The sequence below is a fragment of the Balaenoptera physalus genome (assembly GCF_965194825.1).
Source record: "Balaenoptera physalus genome assembly, chromosome: 10".
NCBI classification, from domain to species: Eukaryota; Metazoa; Chordata; class Mammalia; order Artiodactyla; family Balaenopteridae; genus Balaenoptera; species Balaenoptera physalus.
Window position 1 is genome coordinate 113,351,083 of NC_138889.1, and position 23,341 is coordinate 113,374,423.

Below are 23,341 nucleotides of genomic sequence, written 5' to 3' on the forward strand. Positions count from 1 at the left end.
ATGTTACCGACATTGTTTACGAGGGTCAGAGCGCAGTGGTGATAACACACACACGTTTGGTCTGCTTATTATGGTTTTTGGAGTCCCTTACGCACCCGGGGTGGGGTGCCCATCACCCTCTTTAGGTGCAGTCAGTCAGCATCTCTGCCCTCCTCGGAAGCAAGAGGAGAAGCCGCTCTTATGCTGGGTTTGAAACGCCCACATAAAACCCACAGGTACACACGTGTGTGCACATGCACACAGATACACCACACATTCATAGGTACAACTATACACCCACAGCACAAATGTACACGCCCGTACACACACTCACACAGATGCACACACACGCTCACACACGTGCACACGTCGGCCCCAAGGCTGCAGGGCTCGGCCCCTTCTCCTCTGTGTCCCCGATGCCAGGAGCAGGGGACGCCCGATGACACCCAGTGAAAGATCGGTGACAGGCACCGAAACTGCACTGGCAAGGAGCAGCGCAGAACCCACGGTGAGATGGTTCTGTCCTTTCAGGGATGTTGTGTGAGTTTCCACAGATGCTCTGAAAAGGAAACAATTTCCTGTTGGTGGCCGAGCAGCTGGCAACGGTCCAGCCTTCCAGATGGCCGTCCACTGCTGGCCCAGGTGCCCCCGAGGGCTGCAGGGCCAGTGGTCACGGAGGGGGTCTCAGTGCTGGGGACAGCTCCAGCCACATGGACAATCGCCAGCCTGGGACACACTGTGAAGATGGGGCCCAGGGACTGAGGGGCGGGGTCGCAGGGGGACCAGGGCAGACGGAGGACGAGGACCTGTGCAGGGGAAAGGCTGGAGCCTGCGGCCGTGGGTGAGTTCCGGGGAAGGGAGCCGCCAGCACGGGACAAAAGAGACGCAGGAAGACCAACCACAGCAAGCGGAAGGAGAAGGAAAGTGTTCTCTGAGGAAGGAGAACCCTGGGAGGAGAGAGACACAGAGACTGGGAGACACAGAGACAGAGAGAAGAGACAGGGAGACAAACAGAGACAGAGAGACAGAGAGACACAGAGAAGAGAGAGGGCGGAAGGAGAGAGGGGGGTTGACGCGGCGTGGGGTGGGGCGCAGAGGGAGGCTTCCAGACCCAGAGCAACGGGAAGAGGCCCGCCGTGGTGAGGCGATGGGAGGACGTGGGGGGACCTTGACGCCCTGTAAGCGGAACCGACGGCAGTGTGGCTCCTCCTCCCCCCCAGCTTTTTTTCATTCTCGTAACCGGCCGCTGTCCTCCTGCGGCCACCCCGCCTCCCCGCACAGGGGGCCGTGTCCCCAGGGCCGCGGGCTCCGGGTGCTGCCTCCGAGGCAGCCGCCAGGGGGCGGCGGAGACCCGGGAACAGAGGACGCAGGAGTTGAGAATCTCTCCCCCGAATTCTTTCTAACGACATTTCTCAAGTGAAGATGAAATGGAATAAAAACCATGCCTGGGAGGGAGGCGAGCCCACCAATGGGGACACGAAAGAAAACCTGCCTGTGAAGGGAAACCGGGGGAATGACAGCAGCGGAGGGCAGGGCCCTGGGGGCCCCCAGAACTCCGGGCTCTGCGGGCGTCCCGGCTCCGGCTCAGGGGAGACAGACAAGCGCCAACACTGGGGCAGGTGCAGAGTTAGAGACAGCGAGGCGCTTACACCAAACCACGGAGCAACGGAGCCGTCCTGCTCATACGGTCAGCTCGGGGTCTGTGTCATCATCATCGTCATCAATGAGACCACCGCCCTCCCTGGGCCTGGGGGTCTGGGCCCGGCACACCGAGGCCCCTGCAAGGAGCTGGCTTGGTGAGCGTGAGATAGAAGGTCCTAGTGGACCACCTGACTTGGAGCCTGCACTGGGCACAGCTCCGTCCAGCAGGGATCGCCCCGAGGAGCAGGGTCACGGTGTCGCGAGGCGGGACCCTGTCCCCCCCTTCCCCCCCCAGCCGGCCTCCGCGGGAGGAAGAAACTTTCCATCTGGGTTTGATCTGCATTATGAACACTCTCTACCGCCTCCTGAAGGCGACACCATCAGCAGAACGGGAGTCAAGGCCTGAGGCGTGGCCTTGGCGGATTTTCTTGCTAAGTCCTCCCACGTGGGCTCCGAGCCGGAGTTGGCGGAGGTGCGCGGCAGCCTCTGCGGTCCACGCGGGTGCGCCCCACGCGGAGCAGCGAGGGGCCGGCAGATGATTAGGAAGCGGTGGTTCCGGCTTTACTGCAGGTTATTTGACTGTAAGCTAATACACGTTAACGTTTAAGGACGGCCGTGCTTCCGACCTCCTGGGCATCAGCGGTCACTTCCTCGGCCCGCGGACTGGCTGCCGAGGAGGCCGCGGAGCCACGAGTAGGGCGCGTGTTTCCGAGCTCCGTGCAGAGTGAAAGTAAGGACTGGCGGTTCCTGTAGAGATGCGCCTCCGAGCGCTCCACGGGCGGGGCCGAGATGGGGGGCGGCTGCCGTAAGAAGGCACGGGAAGGGGTGGGGCGGGGCTGGGTGAGTGGGGGTGGGGTAGGGAGAGGGTGGTGGGGTAGGGAGAGGGGGTTGGGGCTGGAGCTGGGGTGGAGTGGGGTGGGGGGCGGGGCTGGGGTGGGGGGTGGAGTGGAGTGGGGTGGGGGCGGGGCGGGGCTGGGGTGGGGCTGGAGCTGGGGTGAGCTGGGGTGGGGGTTTGGATGGCGGGGGATGGTGCAGTGGCCTTGACCCAGCGCTGGCCCCCGCCGGGCCTGCAGGGCTGAAGCTGGGTGGCACAGGGAGCGGGGAGCGGGGAGGGGGGAGGGAGGCCGGTACCCGCAAGACCAGCCCCTCGCTGGGCTGATCTGTTCGCTCACAACCAGGCAGGGACCACCTGGAGAAAACTGGCCAGCAGGTTCGCTCCATCTTGAAGATGTATTAGGACGCGTATTAAAAACAAAGACCCGGCTTTGTTACAATGGAATTTTGTTCCCAGAGATTGTGTTTTATGGAACTTACACTCCAAACATCTCTGAATTAGTTAGCACTTGGAAAATTAACACCCAATGTCTTGCAAGAGCTGCTAGTTATAGGAATTCTGGGTTTTAGCAGATTCTCTTGAAAGCCCACGAGGTTGCTCTCCAGTGTAGCTGTTTTATCCGTTGACATCCCCTACACTGGGTATCTGATTTTTGTGTTTCTTAGGGCACACCTCTAAGATACTCTCAGGGGCTCAAAGAAAGAGTTTTGGGCTTCAATTTAGTCTCATCACGTAGAATCCATCTCTTTAGAAACAATTCATCTGTTCATCTATCCATTCATTCACTACTTGTGTGGACTTGGGAAAGGTGCTTATGTCCCTGAGCCACAGTTTCCCCACTTGTATCATGGGGCTGTGTGGCTCTTGCAAAGAGCGGGGGGATTGCAAAGTCCCTGCCGTAGGCCCTGCTCGGTGAATGTTGGCGTAAATGTTGGCTGCATGATTATCAGCAACACCTCCTGTGCACCTAAGGGTGTGGCTCAGAGATGACCAGCTTCAGCGCAGGACTGGCTGTGAGCCCACATCCCAGGGAGCAGTTAAAGCTGTCCAGGAGTGTGGCGACAGCCTTAACACAGGAGGCGACATGGGGCAGGGTTTTTTTGGTTTTTTTTTTAACATCTTTATTGGAGTGTAATTGCTTTACAATGTTGTGTTAGTTTCTGCTGTATAACAAAGTGAATCAGCTATACATATACATATATCCCCATATCCCCTCCCTCTTGCGTCTCCCTCCCACCCTCCCTATCCCACGCCTCTAGGTGGTCACAAAGCATGGAGCTGATCTCCCTGTGCTATGCGGCTGCTTCCCACTAGCTACCTATTTTACATTTGGTAGTGTATATATGTCAATGACGGGGCAGGGTCTTGATGTACACATAGGAGTTTTCCAGGTAGCAGGTGGTGGAGAGGGACTTGCAGGCAGAGGAATCAGGAATCACTCCTAGGGGCAGGTCCCTCACACCGCACAGAAAAATGAGCTCAAAGTGGATTATCAGGAGGAATCTTACAGGAGTGGTCAGTCATCCTGACATCAAACTGTCATCACTTCTGTGGAGGGCATCACAGGACAGCAGAGAGAGACACAAAGCATAAACACTTTAAAAACAACAAAGAGAGAACAGATTAGAACAACGATTAGTATAATGAGTTGCAATCCGGGTCACAATAAGGCACTAAGTCCAGAGGGGAGCCCGCTGAAGGTTTCTCGATGTCAGGGTCAGAGCATCTTTTGCAGTGTGAAATGTCTCTGATCATGTCATCAAGGGTTTAGGTAAACTTTCTGAGTGGCTCATACAACAGCAGGCGTGAAGATTGTCTGTACATGAGCTGTTATGGTGATTTCTCTGAAGTTTATATCAAGTTGTTTGATGTTAGCTTGCATGACTTTGGGAAAAGGGCATTTTTAGTTCTAAACATTTCCAAGGCAAAGGGATGGGAGGAAAACTGGAAATGTTAGTTTGGAGTCATAGCCAGATATTAGAGGGAACTAGGAGAATTCAGGATCTAGTCCAGATTATGGGTAAATACCGAAACCTCAAAGGCGATTTAACAGCACTAGAACCTGATATCCACAAAAGTATTACTGAAACATAACTTTTCTCTCTAAAATTACCCTCATTTCTACCAAAGTTAGCCAAATTAATTTTTTTGCAAAATAAGTCTGATTTCAATAAACTCAACCCAATTATTTACATAAGTGGAACAAGAATAGCAATGGTTCATATTTTTATGATCATTTAAATTGGCTTTGCTGGAACTTTTCATAAAGAATCTCAGATTGAACTTTTAAAAAAAATTTATTTATTTGTTTATTTTTGGCTGTGTTGGGTCTTCTCTGCTGCACTTGGGCTTTCTCTAGTTGCGGCGAGCAGGGGCTGCTCTTCGTTGCGGTGCACAGGCTTCTCATTGAGGTGGCTTCTCTTGTTGTGAAGCACGGGCTCTATGCACGCGGGCTGTAGAGCGCAGGCTCCGTAGTTGTGGCGCACGGGCTTAGTTGCTCCACGGCATGTGGGATCTTCCCGGCCGAGGGATCGAACCCGTGTCCCCTGTGTTGGCAGGCGGATTCTTAACCACTGCGCCACCAGGGAAGCCCCTCAGACTGAACTTTTATTTATTTATTTATTTATTTATTTATTTATTTATTTATTTATATTTTTGGCTGCGTTGGGTCTTTGTTGCTGGGTGCAGGCTTTTCTCTAGTTGTGGCGAGCGGGGGCTACTCTTCGTTGCGGTGCGCAGGCTTCTCATTGTGGTGGCTTCTCATTCTGGTGGCTTCTCTTGTTGCGGAGCACAGGGCTCTAGGCATGTGGGCTTCAGTAGTTGTGGCACGTGGGCGCAGTAGTTGTGGCTCGCAGGCTCTAGAGCGCAGGCTCAGTAGTTGTGGTGCATGGGCTTAGTTGCTCTGCGGCATGTGGGATCCCCGGAGCAGGGCTCGAGCCCGTGTCCCCTGCATTGGCAGGCAGATTCTTAACCACTGCGCCACCAGGGAAGCCCCCAGACTGAACTTTTAAAGTCCTCTCGAGGCCAGGAAAGCCAAGCAAGAACTTGACATCAGATTTCGCCTGCAATACCTACAGATTTGGTTACATTCCTCTTTTCTCCAGGTCCCCAAAATATCTTGAGGTTTATGCACCTGCCAGGAAGTGACTTTCCTTACTCACGTGTTTAGGCTGCTGGGAACCCTGTAAGCAAGGTCCCAGGCTGTTTTCCCAATGGGCTTTTGGCTCCATAAAGTCAAGCTTAGTTCCTTAAAGCTTTCTGGTCTGAGACTATGCATGTCCCTCTCAAATATGACATTCCAGTCAAAGCCTTGGAAAAGAACCAATGTTTCCAATTATGTCCTGTTATAAGGAGAACAGTCTTATTGAAATTATGCAAATAATTATATTGCCATGGAAACAAGAATACCCACTCAGAGTTTCCAAATTCTGGAGGGATCAGGTAGGGAGAAAAGATAGATATTTCATCTTTGTCTACAAAGGTATGCTTTATCAAATTGCTGCAAGTCCTAGATAGCTTGAGAGGAAAGGTTTTCTTAAAGCTGGAAAAGCAAAACATAAAAGGACCTGCAATGTTTAAAACAAAAAGTCATAAAAGTGATAATCCTCCTCACCAGTTCATTCAGTTCCATGGAATTAATTCTTGATCTTGACCTTTTGTTAGTAGTTTTATGAAGCCATCAGTTTCTTCAGTAGAGTTCTGTAAATTCTTACCCAGTTGAATGGTATGATCTAAAAGTTTATCAGAAACCTGTAGTCTAGAGAAAGTGTCAGAGCCCTTTCCATGAATCTCTCTGAAGAGGAAACATTTATAAAGACCAGAGTAAAGCAATGTGTATAAATGAAAAAAGACTTAAAATGGCTGGTTAAAGACCTGATCACAATGCAATTGGCAAGGAAATTAGGTTATTTCACTGACATACAGCATTTTAAGATAATAACTAGAATTATGACTGATGACATTATACCAGGATATACCAGATTTCCAGAAATTTCACATAGTTTCAGAAACATATTTAACATATACCTACACAGACACAACATAAAGGAGGCTTAGTATTACTTCTTATTTGACAATGCTTCCCGTGTAATTTAATATATCAAATAAGCCTAATTCGTTTAACATCTCCTTTTTATAAGGAGAGAGAACAAATCTTTGAGTTATTTCAGGGGCCCTCTGAAACATCTCATACCTCAAAGTTAAGTCTAAGTCAAAAAGACTTCATTTAGAATTTGATTCGGGGAATTTTGCAACAAATACCAAAAGTTTTTAAAAAAACACTTGGTCAAATAGGATCATAGGTAACTGTGAAGCAGTGCTTAGTTATCCATTTAACCAAAATAACAATTAAAGACTTCACAGGCAAATATAAAAAGTTATATATATTGTAAAAAGCCTGAGCTATACAATATAGAATCTTTGTTTTTCTAGACAGATTACATTAAAAATAAAGAAAACCTTTGTCTACAATTTCTCATTAAGATCAGACCAATAATCTAAGAAAACTTTTCCTTTCAACAGAGAAAACAAAGTTTAATTTTGTACCAGCTTGCTTTTGTTATTAAAAATCATTTACTTAATTGAATTCATTCCAATGTTAGCCACACATAAAATTCCTTTCTAAACGTTCCCTCTTTTGTTTCATTTTGTTTACAAACCTTCTATAACTTCCTATATCCATATTGTTTGTCCCCTGTTTTCTTTCCCGTTTAGAAATTACCAGCTTTAGGACAAAGTCACTTTTTTTCCCTTAACAAAATGCATTTCCATCCCTTGGACCTTTTAAAACAAATTGCCTTGCATGTGAAGATGTTTTTCTTATTAATTTTGGTAGTTTTAATTACATATATTAATTAGAATTTTAACCCTTAGAAACCTTAATTTCTAGTAAAAATGAAGAAGTAGGCAATTATGGACTGTCTTTTACATTAGCATTCTGTAGACTGGCAAATTTATAAATACTTTTTACAATTTCTAGAAACATGTACTTTCTCACAGATAATTTTACTCAGGGTGGCACCAAATATATTTACTAATAGCCCCAAATCTCTTTAGTTTCTCTGTAAAAGGAAGCCTATGTTCAGTAATTAATGTTTCAGCATCTTATTTTGGGGGGAATGATCTAGATATTTAATAAATTTCCGTCATTTAACTTAACAAAACTCTAAAGTTTCCAGTTACCAAAAGGAATGGAGAAAATATTTTTAAGTATCATAAAACATAATGAAAGAGTTCACCTAACAACTCTTATCTCATTTACATTTAATTCACTTATGAAGATATCATCATACCAACTTTTCTTTTTTTTTGGCTGACAAATTTTATAACAAAGATAACATGAACTATTTGACTTTTAGTAAACCTAGGTATTGATACAATAAAAGTATTATACTTAATGTTGATGCTGAAGAAATGTCTATATTAATTAAACCAACAAACTTAAACTAGTTTTAATAACAAATATTAATTTAATACTGAAAAGTTCCCAGATCACATGAACCTGAAATTCATTTGGGTTAGTTTCTATTATATTTCTAAAAATTTATATAAGCACTTAATTTTCTTTAAGTCAATTACATAGAGCTCTTTGACAAGTTAAGTCTGGCAATGCCCTCCAGAGATAGGAACATACCATATCCATAAGTACAGACATAGACAGTCACACAGTCACCCAGACAGACACAGACAGAGATCTCATAGTTCCCATTTTAAAACTTGCGTCACGAGTCACGTACAATACAAAACTCACTAGTTTGTAAATAACAGTTGGAATAAGTTAAGTCTACTCACTCAGATGGCTACAGTCTTTTATTATCTGTGGAGAACACTTTTAAGATTTGTATTTGCCCTTGACAAAAGGCAGGTCACCAGGGGGAACAATGGTGTGATTAGAGGGCTGTCACTCTCATTCCATCCCCCAGACCTCTGAGGAGGGGAGGGGGCTGGGGGTTCAGTTCAATCACCAGTGGCCAGTGATTTAATCAATCAGGTAATGAAGGCTCCAAAGCACTGAAAAGGACCGGGCTGTGAACACACGGAGGTCTGGGAGACTGCACACCTGGAGACGGCATGGGAGCTCCTGACCCTTTCCCCACACATTGCCCCAGGCATCTCTTCTGCCTGAGTTACTTCCTTTTATAATAAACTGATGATCTAGTGAGTAAAATGTTTCTCTGAGTTCTGTGAGCCACTCTAGCAAATCAAACCCCAAGAGGGGGTCTTAGGAACGTCCAACCTGTACCCAGTCGGTCAGAAGCACAGGTGACAACCTGGATTTGGGATTGGCATCTTAAGGTGGAGATGTGAGACTGAGCCCTTTACCTGTGGGGTCTGATGCTAAGTCTAGGCAGGTAGTGTCAGAATTGAATTAAATTTGTGAGACACCCAGGTAGCGTCTCACAGGAGAATCACTTGGGGGTGTGGAAAAAACCACACATTGGAATACCCAAGAGAAACGAAAATATGTCCACACAAAACTTGTAATATTCACAGCAATGTTATTCATAACAGCAACACATGGAAACAGCCCAAATGCCCAGCATCTGATGAGTCAATAAACAAAATGCTGTATCCACACAGTGGAATGTTGTTTGGCCATAAAGAAGCATGAAGCAGAGATGAAAGCAGGCTCTCAGTCAGGTACTTGCACACCTGTGTTCACAGCAGCGTCATTCACAACAGCCAAGAGGCAGCAACAACCCAGGTGTCCACCGATAGATGGACCGATAAGCAAAATGTGGTCTGTGTGTACCGTGAAATATTATTCGTCCTTAAAAAGGAAGGAGATTCGGACACAGGCTACCACATGGATGAAACTTGGGGACACTATGCTCAGTGGAAAAAAAAAAACAGAGACAAAATGTCACAAACCGTATGGTTCCATTTATATGAAATGTCCAGAATCGGCAAATCAACGAGATTCGCGGTTGCCGGGGGCTGGGGGCAGGGGAGGGAGTGGGCTATGAGCGCTGAGGGTGCAGGGCTTCCTGGGGGTGGGGGATGTGCTCTAAAGCGGATGGTGGTGATGGATGCACCACTCTGTGGATCCGATAAAAGCCGTTGGATTGTAGGCTCTAAATGGGTGGGTTATATCGCAACGAAGCTGGGGGAGCAGGGGAGGGGGAGGGAAGGGAAGCAAGCCCAGGCTGGAGGGCCTGGCGGGCGGAGCCACGGAGGGTGGGCTGACCCAGTGCAGGGTGATGTGGGCGGGAGCGGGGGATGTGGGAGGAGGGGAAGACTGGGGTCTGGTGAGACCAAGAGCCACGACGACAAATACTGAAGAAGGGTTGCTAACCGCCAGAATCTCTCCTTCTCTCTTCCTTTAATTAACTAGTTAGGAAAGACCTTCCCCAGGGACTCTGTTCTCTATCTAAAGAGAGTGGCCAAGTGCTGATGAAGGAGTGGGTTCTGACCAGCCCTGAAGGGAGAAGTGCTCTGGCCACTACTTCTTCCTGGAGGGACTGACCAGTGGTGGCCAGACACACCCCCACCGCACTGCACTGGGGGGGCAACGCCCTGGGTTGGCAGGGCCGCAGAAAGACCCGCCAGGGCTGTGAGAGACATACCCGTTCCTCTGGGTTTGGTGTCTTGTCACAGCAGAAAATCTTTATTGTGCATGTTTTAAAGGTCATATTTGTAATCTCTTACCCCGCTGGCCTTCTCTTTGACCCCAGCCTGAATTCTGCTCTCCTGTGGCTAATGCCTAGAAGCAAGAAGTGTGCCCTGGTGTGGCTTACGGGTAGGCATGTGAAAAGTGGCTTCTTTTGTGAAACCTCACTTTCTGCAAGCTGTAAGCTGGGTGCCCCCTTGTGTCCTTACTCAGCTCTCGCCCACCTGGGCATCCATTAAGGACACGTGCCTCCTGGGTGCCAGCCCTGGGCCTGAGGACTCCCCTGAGAGTGGTCTGGGCTTCGACCTGTTTCTGGAATGACGTAGGTCATTTTTTTTTTTCCGTAGAGAAGACGCAGGTGCTGGCACACTGACCATGAAGGAGGTGAGGGACCCTCTCTGTGCCTCTGGATCCCGGGGAGGTCCTGAGACTGGGAGCAGGATAAGACACCCTGAAGGGCGGCGTCACTCTCTCCACAGACCTCGCCCCGAGCAGCTTCAGCTGGGCCTCCAGAGTCGCCTGCCAGACGGAGTTTGTGTCGGACTGAACGATGAAACGTCCTGAGCATAGAGTACCATAGTGCTGCTTCCTGGATGGAGAAGAGAAGCCCGTGTTCCACGCCAGAATGTGACTTCCTGGTGATACGCAGAGTCCGAGAAGCAGCGGCCAGACTCTTGGGGACCAGAGCCACACTGGACCGCGCTCTCCAGATTCCAGGTGGAAAGACGCGGCAGAGGTGGGTCATTTCCCTGGGCCGTGTCAGTGCCCAAGCAACCAGGACACAGAAATAACCTGTGATCAGGAATAATATGGGGTGTGAGTTTCCTGGAGCCGCCCTAACAAAGTCCCACAGACCAGGGGGCTTAAACCGCAGACACTCATTGTCTCCAGTCCTGGAGGCTGGAATCCCAGATCCAGGTGTGGGCAGGGCTGGTCCTCCTGAGGCCTCTCCCCTCAGTGTGTAGACGGCCATCTGCTCCCTGTGTCCTCACAGGGTCGTCCCTCTGTGTGTGTCTGTGTCCTGATCTCCTCTTCTTCCCAGTCCTATGGGATTAGGGCCACCCCTAATGGCCTCATTTTACCTTAATCACTCCTTTAAAGACCCCATCTCCAAATACAGTCACATTCTGAGTTCCTGGGGTTAGGACTCCAGCGTATGAATTTGCAGGGACACATTCAGGGGTTAGGGGTAGGGTTAGGGTTGGGTTAGGGCCTAACATCAGGCCATGACTTAAGATATTTGGTACAAAAGCAGTGAAGCCCCATGGAATCCCGAGGGCCAAAACGTGCGAGCCCGTGTCGGCCGGAGGGCCTCCGGGCCCTGTGCTGGCCCTGGCAGGGACACCTGGCGGACACCCCGTGAGCAGTGGCCGTGCACTGAGATGCTGCAGCTGCAGGTGGCGTGCCGCATCGCCTGGGCTGGGTGTGTGGGGAGGCTGGACCCGCGCCTGAAAAGAGCGTCTTTGGCCAAAGCCCCCTTAGCAGACAGCAGATTGCCGCTTGTCTCTTGGAATCGCTTCCAGGGGGTGACGTCGGGCCCGTCCTGCCCCGGGTGTGGCCATCTCCTGGCCTGGGCAGCCTTCTCCAGGTCGCTGGTCACCGCCTCCCGTCCCCTCTCACAGCGGCTCTGTTCCTGACGATCAGAGAGGAAGGACACGAGACAAGAGCCATTCTTCCCTGGAACGCGTCACCGTCCGGAAGGACCCACTGGAATCTTGATTTTACGCCCAGGAAACCTCTCCCGCGCTGACCGCCCGCCAGCTGCGAGACCCTCCAGCACGAAGCACGGGTCACCTGAGTGCCCCTGAAACAGCACCCGGGGGAGTGTTACAGTGCCTCCGTCCCTTCTGTGGAACCAGAGGGCCTGCAGGTGATTGAACGCGAGCAAATAGTGGATCTACACCCGTGCCCGACCGGCACCCACGCGTGGCAGCGGCGGGACCCTGGCCCCCTCCCGTGGGCTCTGAGGCCAAGGGCTTCTTCGAAGCAAAACCTACCCACAACACCAGGGCGCAGGGTGGGGCTGTGTCTGAGTGAGAGGTCCGCACTGCTGTGTTTCTTGTTTTCTCTTCTTCTTTTCCCCACTGTGATAAAAATACACATAAAATTTAACATTTTTAAGGGTACATTGTCATTAAGAGCACTCGCATTGTGTTACCGTCACACCATCATCTCCAGAACCTCCCATCTTCCCCCCTGACACTCTGCCCCCATTAAACACTCACTCCCCTCCCCTCCCCCAGCCCCGGCCACGCCATCCTGCTTCCTGTCTCTCTGGATGTGATGACTCTGGAGACCTCACGGGAGTGGAATCACACAGGATTTGTCCTCCTGTGTCTGGCTAATTTCTCTGAGCATAATGTCCCCAAGGTTCATCCGTGTTGTAGCCCGTGTCAGGATTTCCTTCCTTGTTAAGGCCGAGTAATGTTGCATTGTGTGGATGGACCACATCTTGTTTATCCTAGTTTTGCTCTGAAACAGCCTCTTACAAATTCTAGAGGTGAACCGAGGGCTGTGAGGTGTCACTCCGGCGGAGTGGCAGTTGCTCCTCGGCTCAGGAACTTTGCCCCGGGATGATTCACGCGCTGAGTAACCCCCACGCCTGCTTTAGCAGAGATGTGATGAGCTCTTGGACTTGGAATCGGTGCTGCAACGGGGCAGGACCTTTGGGGGTGGCGGGACGGGGTGAGCGTAGTTGCACCCCGGGATGTGAACGCCGAGGGGGGGGTACCTCCTTGGAGCAGGCGTCCGAGCTCTGCCAGGCCCGTGTGCTTGCCGGCTGCTGGGGCCGCCCTCCCCGTGGCCCAGGCTCTCCCAGGGCAACAGGGACACAGAGATGACCGTCTGCTCCCTGGGCTCTGCTCTGTGCTTCCTTCCTGGGAGCCCAGTGTCTTAAGTCCCGTGACAGATGTCACTTAGTGTCAGCCTCTCAGGTTCCCAAGCTGATGTCCCCCCACCGCTGGGGTTTGGCCTGAGCAGCCTCTGTCTCCACACCTTGTGGGCATGGGTACCCCACCCCGGGCATCCCCCCCACACGAACCCAGTGTCACCCCGACTCGGGACACCCTGCCCTCCTGCGCCACCCCTCCTGTGTCCCAGCTAAGGTCACAGGACTCAGGGAGCACAGAACAGGGCGTGTGTGAGGTGAGGAAGCCCCCATAGGTGTGACCCTGCAGGTCAACAAGGGCAGAGGGGCAGAGGTCAGGGCTCACGTGACCCAGGGGGGCTGCGGGGCTCCCTGTCCAGCGAGACGGAACAGAGTGTACTGAACGTGGCAGTGTGACTTTTCCGAGGGAAAAACGTGTGTGTGTGTGTGTGTGTGTGTGTGTGTGTGTGGAGTATGTGTGTGTGTGTGTGGGGGGAGTGTGTGTGTGTGGAGTGTGTGTGTGTGTGTGTGTGGAGTGTGTGTGGAGTGTGTGGAGTGTGTGTGTGGATGTGTGTGTGTGTGTGGAGTTTGTGTGTGTGTGTGTGTGTGGAGTGTGTGGAGTGTGTGTGTGTGTGTGTGTGGAGTGTGTGCGCACGTGTGCATGTGTGTTTGCGGTGGGAGGGAGTAGGTCAGGCTCAGAAGGAGGACCTTGAGGCAGACGTGCTGGCCCCGGTGTCAGAAGTCCTGACCCGAGGACTTGGGATGGGCAGGGCCACGGTCTCCCACCCCTGGGAGGTGTAATTGGTGGCCCCAAATACAGTCCACATCTGAACCCTCAGAACCTGAGGTGACCTTTTTTAAGAAGAGGGTCTTTGCAGCTGTGATCAAGCTAAAGGTCTCGAGATGAGGTCATCCTGGGTTACCAGGGTGGCCCTAAATCCAATGACAGGTGCCCTGATGAGAGAAGAGACAGAGCGAGGAGGAGGCCCGTGAAGACCAGGCAGAGGTTGGGGTGACGCGGCCATAAGCCCAGAGACGCGTGGGGCCCCCAGCAGCTGGCAGAGGCAGGAAGGACCCTCCCCTGGAGCCAGAGGGAAGGAGCGCGACACTGGGACACCTCGATTCAGACTTGGGCCCGCAGGACGGGGAGAGGGTGAACCCCTGGCCATATTCCAAGTCAGAAGACCCCAAACATGCCCCCAAGGGTGCCGACCGGCCAGAACGAAGATGATCTGACGGACACTTGATGATCCACGTGTACGTCTGCTCACGGAGGGTGAGGCCCCGCATCCTGGGTCCTCTGGTCACGTGGTGGGTGCTGGTTTTCCCCATCAGTTTCATGATAACACAAAGCTCACATTTCCTGACCCTGAGCCAGGGTCCCCAAGACGCTCTGCGAAAATGACCGCATTTGACGTTTGTGGAGAAAACCCCATGGGATAGGTGTTCTCTCATTTTCACGGGTGAAAAATTAAGGTCTAAAGATTGGCACCGGGTCATGCAGCCAGTGGTACAGAGCCCAGGTCAGAACCCACCTGTCTCCCCTTTTCAGTGAAGTGGCAGAAAAACACAGAGGCTGGCGTGACCAAATCCCGGTGACCAGGGCTGACATCACTGTAGATCTTTGTGTCTTTGTAAGAGATTAAACGGCCTGCTCAGCCCCAAGCTCCCTTCCCTGCTGGTGTGGGCACTGTGGTCCCCGCGGTGGGTCTGCGGTGCTCTGCTCTGTAACCTCTCTGGGCCGCAGGTGCAGAGTGGAGCCGGTCAGCCTTCTCTCGCCTGAGGCAGAGTGTGTGGAACACACACTTTCCTGTGCACGCGTCTTTGTGAAACGTGTGTTGTTTGCGCTTCTTTAGACCACGTGTGGAGGTCCAGCTCACGTACAATGACGGCACGTATTTAAACTGTGCTGGTTGATAAGTTCTGGCTTTTGCAAATGACCCCGAAAGCATCACACAATCAAGATAATGACGTATCACCCACCCCCGGAAGCTTCCTGTGCCTTTGTCATGCCCCTCCTGTCTGTCTGTCTGTCTGTCTCCACCCTGTCTCTGCCAGCTCCTCCCCACTCATCCGCTTGTGTCCTCACAGAGGAGTTTGCATTTTCCAGAATTTTACTTATTTATTTTTGGCCACGGTGCTGCAGGATCTTAGTTCCCAGACCAGGAATGGAACTCCTGAGAGCGCCGAGCCCTAACCACTGGACTGCCAGGGAACTCTCCAGAATTCTAAATATATGGACTCATACACACCGGCAAAATCATTTTGTGATTCCTCTTTGCTGCCCTGTGTGCCAACAGCCCCTGCCCCCAGGTCACCCAGAAGTACCCCGCTGGGTGGGCCTTCCAGGGTTTCTCTCTCCACACTTTGGTGCACGTTTGGGTTTTCTCCAGCTTGGGACCATTACAAATAAAGCTGCTGTGAGAATTCTCCGTGTGACACATGCTTTCGCTCTCTTAGGGAAAGAGCCTGGAGTGGAATCACATGGTGGGCGTAAGTTTAACCTTGGCGGAAACTCAACAACAAGCAAACAAACCTTTTAAGAAGCTGCCCGACTGTCCCCCCAGTAGTTGCGCCATGTTGCTTCCCACCAGCTGCGCACTAGGGCTTAGTTCTTCCACGTTCTCTGGGCATGGGCAGTCTTTTTCGTTTTAGAATTTAGCCATTTAATAGTGTGTAGTGGCATCTCATTGTGATTTTAATTTGCGTTTCCCTAATGCCTAATATGTTGAACACCTTTTCACATGCTTATCTGCCCCATATACCTTCTTTCATAAATCATTCAGACCTTTTGCCCATTTTTAATTGGGTTGTTTATTTTCTTGTTACTGAGTTTAAAGTTCTTGACATATTCTGCATACAAACCCTTTACTAGATATATGATTTGCAAATATTTTCTCTGGTCTATGGCTTGTTTTTTTATTTCTTTAACATGGTCTTTAGAAGAGCAAAAGTTATTAAGTTTAATGAAGCACAATTTACCATTTTTTTCTCTTATGGATTGGGCTTTTGCTGTTGTATCCAAGAAATCTTTACCTAACTCAAGATTACAAAGATTTTTCCCCAGGAAGATTTATATTCTTACATTTTACCCATGGATCTATGATTCATTCTTAGTTTATTTTCTATAAGATGTGAGATACCAATCAAAGTTAATTTTTTTGCATGCAGATAACCCAATTGTATATGGCTGTCCAGCGCTATCTGTGAAAAGACTACCCTCTCTTCTGACATGTCGGAAGCTTGGAAGTTGCCATTCTGTCCTAACAAAAGTAAAAAGCTGAACAAACAAAAATCAAAAACTCTTCTTTGATCCATAGAGGAGCGAGGTCACAGGGCAAACTACTGTCCCCCAGATTGGAGAGACAGACAGGCGCACACAAGGGGTCGGGGTTTACCAGTGCAGCTGTCCGTGTGGGAACCAGCACTGGGGTAGGAAGTCTGGACCAGAATTGATAAATGGCTGAAGGCTCGGTGTGGACAAACCTGAGGGATGAAAACTCCAGGGGCACTCGGTCAGAGGGTCCCCCACAGAAGTGTGAGGTTCACCTCCAGGAGCACCACCAGGCCCACACAGTAGACACTGGAGAAAAATTCCTGGTGCTTCCATCAGGGGGAGGAAAACGGATCCATTCTGAAATGGATGGAGGAAGACATACTGTGCTGACCTGAAACAAGGGAAAGCAGGGGTTGCTGTATTAATTTCAGGCAGAGCAGACTCCAGAGCTGGGAAATATATCAGGGAAAATGATAAAGCATCAATTCTCCAAGAATACATAATACTCCTTAATGTGTATGCACCGAACAACAGAGCATCAAAATACATGGGGCAAAAACTGGTGGACGGGCTTCCCTGGTGGTACAGTGGTTAAGAATCTGACTGCCAAATCAGGGGACATGGGTTCGAGCCCTGGTCCGGGAAGCAACTAAGCCATGTTGCAACACACATGCTGCGCAGCAACTAAGCCCGTGCGCCACAACTACTGAGCCTGCACTCTAGAGCCCGCGAGCCACAACTACTGAGCCTGCATGCCACAACTACTGAAGCATGTGTGCCTAGAGCTTGTGCTCCACAACAAGAGAAGCCACCGCAATGAGAAGCCCGCGCACTGCAACAAAGAGTAGCCCCCACTCGCCACAACTAGAGAAAGCCCGCGTGTAGCGACAAAGACCCAACGCAGCCAAAAATAAAATAACTAAAATAAAAATATATAAATATTAAAAAAAACCAAAAACTGATGGACCTGCAAGGAGAAACAGATGAACCCACTGTTACAGGTGGAGACTTCACACCCCTCTACCAGAAATGGACAGATCCAGCAGGCAGAAGACAAGTGAGGACATAGCTGAACTCAACAACACCAGCAATCAACTGGATTTATCTCTGAGTATTTAATTTTGGGGATGCTTTTGTAAATGGTATTGTTTTTAATTTCAGTTTATGAATGTTCAGTTTGTATTGCTAGTATATAGGAACACAGTAGATTTTTGTTTACTTCCTTTAACGCTGCAAACTTGCTAAACGCACTAACTAGTTCTAGTAGCTGTTTTGTAGATTTTGTAGGATTTTTCAAGTAAACGATCATTCTGTCTGTAAGTAAAGATGGTTTACCTTGTTATTTTTCAAGTGGGATGCCTTGGTTTCTTTTTCTTGCCTGATTGCCCTGGCTACTACCTCCGTTCCACGCTGAGTAGACGTGGTGAGTGCAGACATCCTTGTCTTGTTCCTGTCTTAGGAAAAGTATTCAGTCTTTCACCACTAAGTATGATATGTCAGCTGCATGTTTTTTTGTAGATTCCCTCTATCAGATGGAGGGAGTTCCCTTCCCTTCACATGTGCAGAAAGTTAACATATGGAGTGGAGTTTGGAGTTTGTCAAATGCTTTTTCTGCCTTTATTTGGACAACCATCTGTTTTTTGTTTTTTGCTTTTGTTTTCAGTTTATTAATGCGGTAGATTGCATCGTATAATGATTTTCAAAAGTTAAACCATCCTTGCACTCCTGAGTTAAATGCCACGTTGTCATGATAAATTATCCTTCCTATATGTTGATGAATTCAGTTTGCTAAAAATTTTGTTAAGAATTTTGCATCTAGGTTCATGAGGGATATTGGTTTGCAGTTTTCTTTTTTGTAATGTCTTTGTTTGGTCTTGGTACTAGCATAATGCTGGACTCATGGAATGAGTTGGAAAGTGTTTTCTCCTCTCCTCTTCTCTAGAAGAGAATTTGTGTAGAATTGATGTTATTTTTTCTCAAATTTTGGTAGAACTCACCAGCAAAGCCATTTGAGTCTGGAGTTTTCTTGGTGGAAAGGTTTTTAATTTAATAGACAGAGAACTGTCCTTCATGAGGGAGCTTTGATCATTTGTGTCTTTCAAGGACTTTGTCTATGTCATTGTATTTCATTTAACCTAAGTGAAGTTGTTCATAACATTCCCTTACTATTCTTCTAATGTTTGTAGAATCTGTAGTGATGCCAACTTCATCATTCCTCGTATCGGTAATTCATGTTTTCTATCTTTTTTCTTCCTGATCAGTCTGTTTAGTGGTTTATTGATCTTCTTTAAAAAATGAGCTTTTGCTTTTACCAATTTCCTCTGTGGTCTTTGTTTTCTAGGTCATTGATTTCTTCAATGACTTTTTTTTTTTGGCTGTGCCCCTTGGCATGCGGGATCTTAGTTCCCTGACCAGGGATAGAACCCGCGACCCCTGCAGTGGAAGCACACAGTCTTAACCACTGGACTGCCAGGGAAGTCCCTCTTCAATGACTTTTATTTCCTCCTTATTTTCTGCTTACTTAGAATTTAATTTGCCTTTCTTTTTCTAGTGTCTAAAGGTGAATGCTGATGTCAGTGATTTTCTAATGTAGGCATGGATTTCCCCTATGTACTGCTTTAGCTGCATCCCACAAAATGTAATATATTTTTATCTTCATCCAGTTGAAAATGCTGTCTAACTTTCCTTTTGGTTTCTTTGATACATGGGTTATTTAGCTGTTTGTTATTTAGTTTCCAAATATTTTGTGCCTTTTCCAGATATCTTTGAATTATTGATTTCTAATTTAATTCTGTTTCAGTCAGAGAATATACTTTGCATGATTTGAATCATTTTAGACTATTTTCTGGCCCAGAATATGGTCTATCTTGGTAAGTGTTCAGTGTATACTTAAAATTGTGTATTCTGCTGTTGTTGGATGGAGTTTTCTACAAATGTCAGTCAGATCAAGCTGTTGATGGTGCTGTCCTGGTTTGTCATCCCTTTACGAGGCTTCTATTTGTTCCACTGAATACGGAGGGGAGGGTGTTGAAATCTCCAGCGACAGTTGTGCGTTTGTCTCTCTCCCCGCAGTTCTATCCGGTTTTGCTCCAAGAACTCTGAAGCTCTACAACTAGATGTAGGATTTTTATGTCCTCTTGATAAGTGTATCCCTTTACCATCTTAAAACGACCCACTTCATCCCCGGCAATTTCAAGGCAAAGCCTTTTGCGTACTCTACTCGGTGTCCGGTTGGTTATGTGGCTTTTTACTCTGACTAGTGGGAACAGGAACTATTCCTGCCCCATTGGGCTAACGGTATTATTTCTGTAGCTCTTTCAGGTGGCGCTCTCTCCTGCCTCAGCAGTTTCATCCATGTGTGCTCTGGTCTGTATTCAGCTGAAGTCTCCAGGGGGAGTCTCTGCAGATAGCAGTCCCTTCTCTGTGCAGGAACTCCCCCCGGCGAATGCCAGCCTCCCCGGCCTCCTCAGACTCCCGGCCAAGTCCCCTCAGCTCAGGGAGACCCCTGCCCTGCCTCTCGGTCACCCTCCCTGCCCTGCAGCCTGCAAGCTCTCTCTGGGCAGTGAGCAGAGGCTGTCCTACAGCTGAGCTCACTTGTTCCCCGTCCCACAGGGACCACTGACCCTCGTTGACTGATGTCCGGTGTCTTGAAAACCTGCTGCTTAATTATTTTGCGTGGATTTAAAAAATTCATACAAGCTGTTCTACAAACAACTACTTTATTGTTTCTCCCTGTCGCATTGCACCCATAGTGTGTATGCATCACATTCTACTGATTCATTCCCCTAAAGATGGTCAATTAGGTTGCCAACTCTGCTACACAAACAACAAACAGCCTTGAATGTGTTTCTTGTGGGTCAGAGTGAGAATGTTCCAGAACATATGCTCAGGAGAGAGCTCCTGGGGTGTGTCTAGTCCACTGAGCCCGGCTGCGTTACTCCTCAGAGGGCCTCTGCCAGCCTCGCAGGAGCCGCCCTCGCCTGGGTTCTCACCTGCCCTTGGTCTCCCTCCCCTCCTAATTGTTATTTTTCTGATGGATGTAATGTGGTGTCTCATTACTGTTTTTTGGGTTTTTTTTTAATTAATTAATTAATTAATTAATTTTTGGCTGTGTTGGGTCTTCGTTTCTGTGCGAGGGCTTTCTCTAGTTGTGGCGAGTGGGGGCCACTCTTCATCACGTTGCGTGGGCCTCTCACTATCGCGGCCTCTCTTGTTGCGGAGCACAGGCTCCAGACGCGCAGGCTCAGTAGTTGTGGCTCACGGGCCTAGTTGCTCCGCGGCCTGTGGGATCTTCCCAGACCAGGGCTCGAACCCGTGTCCTCTGCATTAGCAGGCAGATTCTCAACCACTGCGCCACCAGGGAAGCCCCTCATTACTGTTTTATTTCTCTTACTCTTAGTGAGTCTGAAAGCCCCTTCCCATACCTGTCAAGCCTTTGGGCTTCCCCTTTTTGAATTGCCAGTTTACAATATCTGTCCATTTATCATCTGGTCTCCTGTTTCCTTGTGATTTATGGGAGGTGTTTCTATATTCTGGACATTCATTACTCATTGGTGTTAGACACTGAAACATTTTTGTCCTTCACCTGCCCGTTATCCCTTCTGTCAGGCAGATGACAAATGCATGTGCCTCATGGGACCGTATTGTAAATTAAACGAGATAATACACACCGAGCACTCAGATCAGTACCTGACACCTATGAAACATGCAAAGGTGCTATTTATCATCGTTGTTACTCAAGAATCCCACCCAAAGACATGCAAAAAGACTATCAGGGGCTCTTGGTACACTGGGATGTTCCATGAATACTGGGACCTGTGAGTGCCATTATGAGTTGAAACCTGGACCCAGAAAGGCCACGGAGAGCTCACCTCCCATGACAACATGGAAATGGACTGGGGAACAATGAGGATTACACAGGTAGATGACATCACTCAGGTGACACACAGGGTCAGGGTCCTGAATGTTGGTGTTGGGTCTCTGAGCAAATGTAAGCAGTTAGGGGGAGGAGCTAGTGTTTAAGTTAGAATTCCCTTCACAGTCTACATTTTCTACAGAAATTCACTTGGCTGGACCCCTGGCCTCCAGCTTTGTCCCTCTTGCAATTCTCCTGCCAAGGATGTCTTCTCTGGCCACCTCTATGGCCATACCACTCCACTCGGTAAAGCTCCATGAGGATGGCTCACTATTACACCCTGCTTTGGTCCCTAACCCCCACTCTAGGGTTGAAACCTCCTTTTCTGGCCCACCTAACTCTCACTTTTTCTGCCCATCAGCTCCCTCTGCCTTTCTCAGGGATATGTGGTCAGCACCCTGGGGGCCAGGTGGTCCTGGTCTGCTGAAAAACTTGTCCTCATGTTTGACTTACCAAGTGTCTCTCCTTTCATCCTACGTGTTCTCTCCCAAGACTTCAACTGCTGCTCAAACCTTCCCAGATGGAGCAGAGGAGAGGTGCCACCTTTTTCTGATTTTATCCTTTACAGACATGACATAGGTATTGAATTCATCAAATAGTCACTGGATCAGTTCCACCAGGAATTGCTTTTTTGTTCAGCATAAGATAGGGGTCCAATTTCAAGTTTTTTCCTAAGTAGAGCCAATTGTTTTAGTACAGAGTATTAGAAGATACTTCCTTTCCCAACTGCTCAGCAGTGCCAACACCCTCATAAATCAAATTTTCAGATTTTGTTCCATTGGTGAACTTGTCTATCCCAATATTCATATCATAGGCTCAATTACTGTAGTTTTTGAATACATTTTGACACCTCCTAGGACAGTTTCCTTCTGTTTCCTCCTTCTCCTCTTTCTTCTCCTAGAATGTTTTGGCTATTATTCGGCCATTGTTCTTCCATATAAATTCTAGAATCAGCTTGTTAAATTTCTTTTAAAAAAACCCTGTTGGGATTTTAATGAGAATTTCTTTTGTAGGGCAATTTGGGGGAGAATGGACATATTTCTGACACTGAGCCTTCCTATCCATGAATATGGTATACAGTTCTCAACTTATTCAGGTCTTCCTTAATGTCTTTTAATAAAATTTTATAATTTTTCCTTAACACTTTAAAAAAAGTTATATTTTGTCTCTTCTTTTTTTGCTCTTTTCAATGGTATGTTATAAAACTGTATCCTCTGGTTATTGCTGATATTTAGACACACGTGTAGAATAGTCTCTGTTTGGCCTCCCAGATCCTCTCCACCTTTCTCTGCCTTTCTTTGTGCCCCAGGAAGTGTTTGTCTACAGAATGCATCACCTGGTTAGGTTAATGGGAGACACCTGTAGAGATTAGAGATGAGAGAGGTCAGGGTGTTTATTTCCCCAGGCCTCTCCCTGCAAGCCTGTGGTTGGCAGTGGCTTCACTCCTCTGCTGAGGAAGCCTCTTTCCCTGATTACTGCTTCCTCCTTTTGTCCTTTCAAGGCCAGGAGTGGTGGCTGCTTCCTGAGGTTAAAAGAAGTCCCTCATGCTTTGCTTATTCACTGAACTCTGCCCCTCCTTTGTAAACTGGAGGGATTTGCTGAAATCCCTCCAGTGATCTTTCTGCACATGCCATCTGTTTCTCACCGGGACCATGACTGATACCATAATTGCCACCAGAAGTGGTCCCAGAAAACAGACTCAAAATGGGATGCTAGCATTGGGTTGCACATATATTTGATGAGCATGTGGCTAAAATCCTTGCCCGGGGAAATCGAGTACCAGGAGCCTGTGTCATCCAGGGGCAACCCAGTTCCTCAAATTATCACCAATGGTGGCATGGGATGTGGTGCAAGTGGAGGGCAAACAGATGTGTGGCCAAGCGGATGAGATATTTAGTCGCTATGGCAAATGCGGGGTTACAAAGACTATGCAGTGGGCTGGCTACTTCTGAGGGCTCTGGGAATTACACACAGGAAACAAATGCGGGGTTACAAAGACTATGCAGTGGGCTGGCTACTTCTGAGGGCTCTGGGAATTACACACAGGAAAAGGACGGTTCACACCTTGGGTGTGTCAGTGCCCTCCAGGCAGGCCACCAGAACACACCTGTAACTCAACAAGCTGGGATTCTTACTGGTTGCAGCTAAAGAGACCACACACCTGGGGGATGCACCCGGGGACTCAGAGAGTATTAGAAAGGACTCCTTATAGAATTGGG

At 48.7% G+C, this 23,341-nt stretch overlaps 1 long non-coding RNA gene across 1 annotated transcript; it reads left to right on the top strand.

Annotated features, from left to right (window-relative positions):
• The first annotated feature begins 1,932 nt into the window (after nt 1–1,932).
• LOC309667712 lies at nt 1,933–12,851 on the top strand. Its single transcript, XR_014267911.1, has 3 exons — nt 1,933–2,350; nt 10,412–10,800; nt 11,588–12,851. It is a non-coding gene; the product is annotated as an uncharacterized lncRNA (long non-coding RNA).
• The last annotated feature ends 10,490 nt before the right edge of the window (nt 12,852–23,341 follow it).